This window comes from Rhinopithecus roxellana, chromosome 2 (genome assembly GCF_007565055.1).
Source record: "Rhinopithecus roxellana isolate Shanxi Qingling chromosome 2, ASM756505v1, whole genome shotgun sequence".
NCBI lineage: Eukaryota > Metazoa > Chordata > Mammalia > Primates > Cercopithecidae > Rhinopithecus > Rhinopithecus roxellana.
Window position 1 is genome coordinate 115,620,292 of NC_044550.1, and position 7,618 is coordinate 115,627,909.

Here is a 7,618-nt window from a genome sequence, read left to right on the forward strand (position 1 = left end):
GTTCATGTATTTTCTGATGATACATTAATATTTTCTTTAGACAAGTTCTTTGCACATGAATATTATATTACCACATGATAGTAGTATAATATATTACCTTATATCCTTTAAAAAGTGCCAAAATGAGGGGAAGCATGGATCAGCCTTGTTTGGGAGAGTAATGCCATCGATATTGACCAGGCCCAATACTTGAATTCTGTAACAACTGTCAATATTGCTCAGTAGATTAACGCTCCAAATACATTTATTTTTTCCTTTGAGATTTTACTAGCTGGGGAAGATTTTATTTTCTTCCTTTATTTAATAAACTCCTACATGTTCTTCAAGACCAATATCAAATGTCCATTTCTGTGACCCAACTTTATTTCTCCTCGGAGATTAGTTATTCCTCTTTCTACACATTCAAATTCATTAACACCCTCCATTACAGACTTTATCAGCCTACCTTGTTAATTTCTTCCACAACGTTATTTGTTTCCTTAGTGGGGGAAGCATGTGTTATTCATTGTTGTATTCTTAAAACCTCTACAGTGTCTGGCATAGAGCAGTAACATGTTTATGAAGGCCAAGATGCGCTGGCATTTAAGGAACTGATATTCAGCCATTAAACATCAATATCCGTTTTTTGCTTGTTTGTTTGTTTGTTTTCGACAGAGTCTCGCTCTGTCGCCCAGGCTGGAGTGAAGTGGCTCAATCTTGGCTCAAAGTAACCTCTGCCTCCCAGGTTAAAGAGATTCTCCTGCCTCAGTCTCCCGAGGACCTGGGATTACAGGTGCCCACCACCATGACTGGCTAATTTTTGTATTTTTAGTTCAGACAGGGTTTCACCACATTGTCCAGGCTAGTCTCTGACTCTTGACCTCAGGTAATGCACCCATCTCAGCCTCCCAACGTGCACCAATATACTTATGTGTGATTACAGTATTAAAACACCTCCATTTCCTGTGGTAAGCTGTAAAACACCTCCATTTCCTGTGGTAAGCTGCAACTGTTTGAAGCTGTCAAGTGCTCACCTTTTCTTTTCTCGCAGCGCTCCCATATGATCCAGGAACTAAATGCTTAGTATCTGGAAGAGAAAAAGGGTCTTTAGGAACTACCCCCTCCAGCATGCTCACACCGTACTCTGTTCTCATGGTCTGTGACTGCAAGGTGACAATTTTTAATATTATTTCTCCTTGTAGATACGTCACATTGCATTTCCTGGTGGACCATTATTACATTGACTAACATAGGATATTATCGATATTCAGAACTTTGAGAAGATACATCCAGGGAGGTTTGTTGTAGATGTGGTGATGGTTTGCTTTTTTTCTTTTTTAAATTCCCTACACTTTCAGAAAACTCACAAAAGTCATAACATTAAAACATAAAGGCATCTTCTATTTATTTTCACATCAATTACTGGACAGTAATTCTGTTCCTTCTATGTCCACAGAATACTGAGAAAATTTTACAAAAGTTACCTAACCTTTTGTAATCTACTTTCTATTATGAGAGCAAACAGAGTACAAGATGAGCTGAGTTACTTGTGCCTTTTGAACTCCTGAACTGAATAGGGTAGTGCACGAGTAACTTGTGACTTAGAGATAGGGAAGAAGCCTATTTTTCAACGGCTAAGAATCATTTTAGAGCACTGGATACCTTGGAGATTCTTTTCTCATTTAGACTTTCAAAATTTTTACTCTTGATTAACATAACACAACCCAAAGCCATTGCTTATTATTCCTTGATACTGAAAACAATTTTGCGAATTAGTTGTGTATACAAACAAGTTTGTCTAATCTTACAAAATGTGTTTAACTATATTGCTGATTAGTTTTAGTTCAGTGGAGTTTTTATAACATGGTTGTAGCTATTCTGGTATATGATGCCTTTCATAACAGTAAAATGCAAGTATGTTGTTGGTGTAATAAAATTTTTCCACTAATACACTTGAAATCTGAATCATCTATATTTTAGACCTAAATAGTGAGCTTTGTACTGCCTTTAAAATTAGAGGGAAACAAAATGAAAATTTTTTGGAATACATTTTAATCCCACTTTTTAAATTATCTGAAGATTTTCAAAATCATTTATTTATGTAAGCTTGCTAGTGAAGTTAAACATTGCTTCCATATTTATTAATAACTTGTATTTCTCCAAATCTAGTTTGGCCCCCGTTATTACTTCTAGAGGATTTAGAATGACTGCAGGGAGAAGAGAAATGGAAAATAATACGAGGTTTCAGAGTGTGATAAGGGAGACAAAGTGGGGAGAATTAGAGAAGAGTCTTGTAACTCTAACTCCCATACCATCCTTCCAACTCGGTTAAATTATTCCCCTAAGCTAGATTCCTTCACAACCCTCTCTGATTCTTTCAGAGCCAGAACCATTACCTTAGAGCTTGACTCATTTTCCTCTAAGATGATTTATCTTGACAAAAATCTCATCCTCTAGTAATCATCCCTAGAAAGACTCCAGTAGGTGAAGAAACATTTGGACCATGGATCTTTCTCAGGTGGAGCTTTTGACTATGGAATGTGGATGAAATGATACTTATATCTCACTTTTTAACAATACATTCCTGAATCTTAGTATTTCAACATTACTGGTAGAAAATCCTGGAAAACAGAGTATTGTATTTTGCTCAGTGAAGGAGGTAAAAATATGCCACCTGCTATAGCAAATAAGTATGCATTACAGATTTTAAAATAGCTAGAAGTTTTTGCATGTTGTCACCACAAAGAAATTACAAATGTTGAAAGTGATGAATACAATAATTACCCAAAGTTGATCATTATACCATGTATACATGCATTAAAACATTACATTATGACAGTACAGCCATCAAAAAGAATGAAATAATGTATTTTGCAGCACCATGGATGGAACTGGTGGAGAGTATATTAGGTGAACTAACTCAAAAGCAGAAAATCATACATGGCATATTCTCACTTTAAGTAGGAGCTAAACATGGGTCCACAGGGACATTAATATGGAGATAATAGACATTGGGAACTCCAAAAATGGGGAGTAGAGGAGACAGCAAAGGCTGAAAAATTACCTATTCAGTAAAATATTCAATATTCGAGTGACGAATACACTGGTAGCCCAATCCCTATTATTATACAATAGACCCTTGTAACAAACATGCACGTATTACCCTTGAATCTAAATTAATAAATAAAATTTAATATCTCTTTGAATTATACAACATATATTTCTGAAAAGAAGAAACACTACAGTGTACCACATAAATATGAACAATTATTATGTCAATTATAAACTTAAAAATTTAATAAAAAATATGCCACCTTGGTTATTGGTTATTTAAATTAAAGGAATTTGAAAAACAACAGGTACAAGAGAATCACTCTGACCTTTGCTCTGTGTCTTAAAAGTTAGAGATGAAATTCTTATGTAGAATGTATCCTTCCTATACTAGAGAAAAGGCAATGGTCTTATCACCAAGGATGGAAAGGTGAGGCCAAGAGAATTCTGTACAACAACGAACCTTGTTAAACTAACCCTTATCTGTCCAAGTAAAGACCCTATCCTAAGCCTCTTTGTCTTATCAAATTCTCAGTTTACCATTCTTTGTTTAATTCAGTATACAGGCAACTGACTCTAACTGCTTCTGTGGGGTTTTCATTTCTTTATAAGGGTGCTGATGCCACATGAAAGTTCTATGAAATCAATTTCTATGCTTTTCTCCTGTGAATCTGTTTTACATCAATTTAATTATCAGACCCAGCCAAGACCCTGAGAGGATAGCTGTGGAGTCTTGCTGCCCCTACACTCATATGTGGTAATTACTGCTTTATTATTTCTAGAAAATCTTTGATTGTTGGTTATGTCTTCTTAACTCCACTTGGGTTATTCAAACCAGTTTTCTTCATTTCGAGTGACTATGCATTTAAGATATTAGGGCATTGGAAGATAAATAAAAATTATTTTATATCCACGAATGTTAAGTATTCAGAGCTGTCTAAGAAACAGTATTTCTGGCTGCCAGAGATACTAAAATCTCTAGAAAGTGGGATGTCCCTTTTGCTGCTGCGGCCGGCGCCATCAGTAAGCTCAGGCTTCAGAAGAGGCTCGCCTCTAGCGTCCTGCGCTGTGGCAAAAAGAAGGTCTGGTTGGATCCCAATGAGACCAACGAAATCGCCGGTGCCAACTCCCTTCAGCAGATCTGGAAGCTGATCAGAGACGGTCTGATCAACCTTAAGCCTGTGCCTGTCCATTCCCAGGCTCAATGCCGGAAAAACACCTTGGCCGGCCGTGAGGGCAGGCAACGTGGGCATAGGTAAGCCAAAGGGTACAGCCAATGCCCAAATGCCAGAGAAGATCACGTGGATGAGGAGAATGAGGATTCTGCACCTGCTGCTTAGAAGATACCGTGAATCGTGAATCTAAGAAGACTGATTGCCACATGTATCACAGCCTGTACCTGAAGGTGAAGGGGAATGTGTTCAAAAACAAGCGGATTCTCAGGGGACACAGCCACAAGCTAAGGCAGACCAGGCCCGCAAGAAGCTCCTGGCTGACCAGGCTGAGGCCAGCCGATCTATGACCAAGAAGCACACAATTGCCGTGAAGAGCGCCTCCAGGCCGAGAAGAAGGAGATCATCAAGACTTTGTCCATGGGGGAAGAGATCAATAAATAAAAGCTCCCCCTTAGTCTGTACACACTGGCCTCCGTGATTACACAGATCAGCCATTAAAATAAAACAAGCCTTTATTTGCTTTAAAAAAAAAAAAAAGTGGTACATAATAGTAGTGAGTATTAATTCTCTATATTCTCCTGCAGTCCACATGAAGTGCCAATGCATTTTATGGAAACAGATTCACCGATTTTCTAAGTATGAACTTGGTTTTCCTAGGAAAAGGTGTACTGCTTATCAAACACGCACACATCTCTATGAATTAAAGATATTACATAATTCCACTTTGTGAGGAAGTCATTATTTGCATTTCAATTATTAAACACTATCTCCCCTCATAGGCAAGGTGCAAATTACATTAATGCTAGTGTACAATTTATACATATAATTACCCAAAGTATTTTGAATGGATACAGGTGGCTTTCAGCTTGTGTTCAGATTTTCTGTGTAATCTTTCCCCAAATCGCCATTCACTATGAATAATACAATTTTGCTGTTAAAAGTCTTAGTTGAGCATTATAAGAAAATATTGAAACATTTTTCCCTTTATGATTATACCTGGTGATTTCTACTTGAAGCATAATATTTTTCTGAGGATTGCTGAGATGGAAGAATTCAGACAACAAAATTGTCATTTCTATAGTCTAAAGCTTTGAGCAGAAAAAAAACATTAGAATTGATGTTTGAATTTCCTGCTGTTTTTGCCTTAGATGATTCTATTTTACAGATGAACAATACTCTTCAAAATGTTTGATAGCTGGATCACAACTTCAAAGGGATAATCACAAAAATACCTCTTTGTAGTAGCTACACTCTAAAGTCTGTTGTTAACAGCCTCAGTTTAAAACACTATCTTCCAGTTAGGTATTCTCAGATTGAAAATCTACAGAGTTACTTCATTTACTATTGTGTAATATAGTCTGATTACTGAAAAGCTTCTAGTTTCTGTGACTATTTGTAGATTATATTTTCTATCTTTTTGCTTAATGAAATATTTTTATAAGCTGTAGTTTTCATTATCTAAACTTTCAAAAGATCAAACTTTGTTTTTAATTTGCTCTAAAAAATATTCAAATTAGAAATTGCATTTCCCAGTTGACTGTGTTGGTGATGATCATCAGAATGAAATGGTAAATACAAGAAAATGCATCTTTCATGGTTGGATACACTCATCAATAGAAACAAACAAAAAAAAATGCTGCTCTTTTTTCAAATAAGCTGGAGAAAGCATCTGTCTTACTATAAACAGTATACTTCACCAACCATGTGAGAATTTATTTTTATTGTCATGATTTAGCTGGTTGAAAGTGGCTTTTACCAGACTGCAAGTTACTTACTGTTTTGATTAAGGAGGCTTTCTAAAGGGACACCAATGAACTGCAGTAGATAGTAATTTTAAAAGGTAGAGGTTCTACTACTAGTGCTTCCCTCACTATCTTTGCAGTGCTTAGATGTCATCAACATAAAGACAGTTAAGAGAACTGATGACTTACAAAAATCCTCTCAATATGTGTTCTATAGAAAGACTGAGAATTTGAAATCTAGGAACATGACTCTTTTGTTATTATCAAAGTTAAATGGAAAGTAGATCTAATGACATGATAGAAATAGAATAGGAATTTTACTCAGCATGTGGCAAAAATACAATTGAAGAAAATATAGTTGTGTTACAGGAAGAATGTAGTAGGTTTAACTCAAAAGAGTTCTTTTATACTCATGTTAAATTATAGATATTTTATTGCCACTAATTCAAAGGTTATGAGTTGAACCAATCGGATATTCACATAACAAAATTATATCTTTTATCAGGCAGACAATAATGACAATATACACATTGGGGTGTATTTCACTGAATGGGTGAATTACAATGTCAGAGTGGTCTTGTGGGTAATGGGACATTTAGCTCTATTCTGAAGAAAAGTCAACTGGTATATTTTGATAATTGAACAGCAAAATATAGGAAATACTAATTCTGGCAGTGACCAATACTATACTACAGGGCTACAGTTACCAACACAGCATGGTACTGGTACCAAAACAGATATATAAACCAATAGAACAGAACAGAGACCTCAAAAAAAAAAAAAAAAAAAAAAAAAAAAAAAAAAACCACACACACACACACACACATCTACAACCATGCGATCTTCAACTAACTGGAAAAAAACAAGCAATGGGAAAAGAATTCTCTATTCAATAAATGGTGCTGGGAAACTGGCTAGCCATATTCAAAAAATAGAAACTGGACCCCTTCCTTACACCTTACACAAAAATTAACTCAAGATGGATTAAAGATTTAAATGAAAAACCTAAAAACACCAGAATGAAACCTAGGCAATACTATTCAGGACATAGGTATGGGCAAAGATTTCATGACTAAAACACCAAAAGCAATTGCAACAAAAGCCAACATTGACAAATGAGATCTAATTAAACTAAAGAGATCTAATTAAACAAAAGAAACTATCATCGGAATGAACAGGCAACCTACAGAATGGGAGACATTTTTTGCAATCTATCCATCTGACAAAGAGCTAATATCCAGAATCTACAAGAATTAAACAAATTTACAAGAAAAAAGAAAAAAAAAAAACAATCCCATCAAAAAGTGGGCAAAGAATATGAACAGACACTTTTCAAAAGAAGACATATGTGGCCAAAAAACATGTGAAAAAAAGCTCTCACCATCACTGGTCATTAGAGAAATGCAAATCAAAAACACAATGAGATATTATCTCACACCAGTTAGAATGGTAATCATTAAAAAGTCAGGAAACAGGCCGGGCGCGGTGGCTCAAGCCTGTAATCCCAGCACTTTGGGAGGCCGAGACGGGCGGATCACGAGGTCAGGAGATCGAGACCATCCCGGCTAATAAGGTGAAACCCCGTCTCTACTAAAAAATACAAAAAACCAGCCAGGCGATGAGGCGGGTGCCTGTAGTCCCAGCTACTCGGGAGGCTGAGACAGGAGAATG

At 36.2% G+C, this 7,618-nt stretch overlaps 1 pseudogene; it reads left to right on the forward strand.

The window, feature by feature from the left end:
- Nucleotides 1-1,842: 1,842 nt before the first annotated feature.
- Nucleotides 1,843-4,646, forward strand: LOC104678741 (annotated as a pseudogene).
- The last annotated feature ends 2,972 nt before the right edge of the window (nucleotides 4,647-7,618 follow it).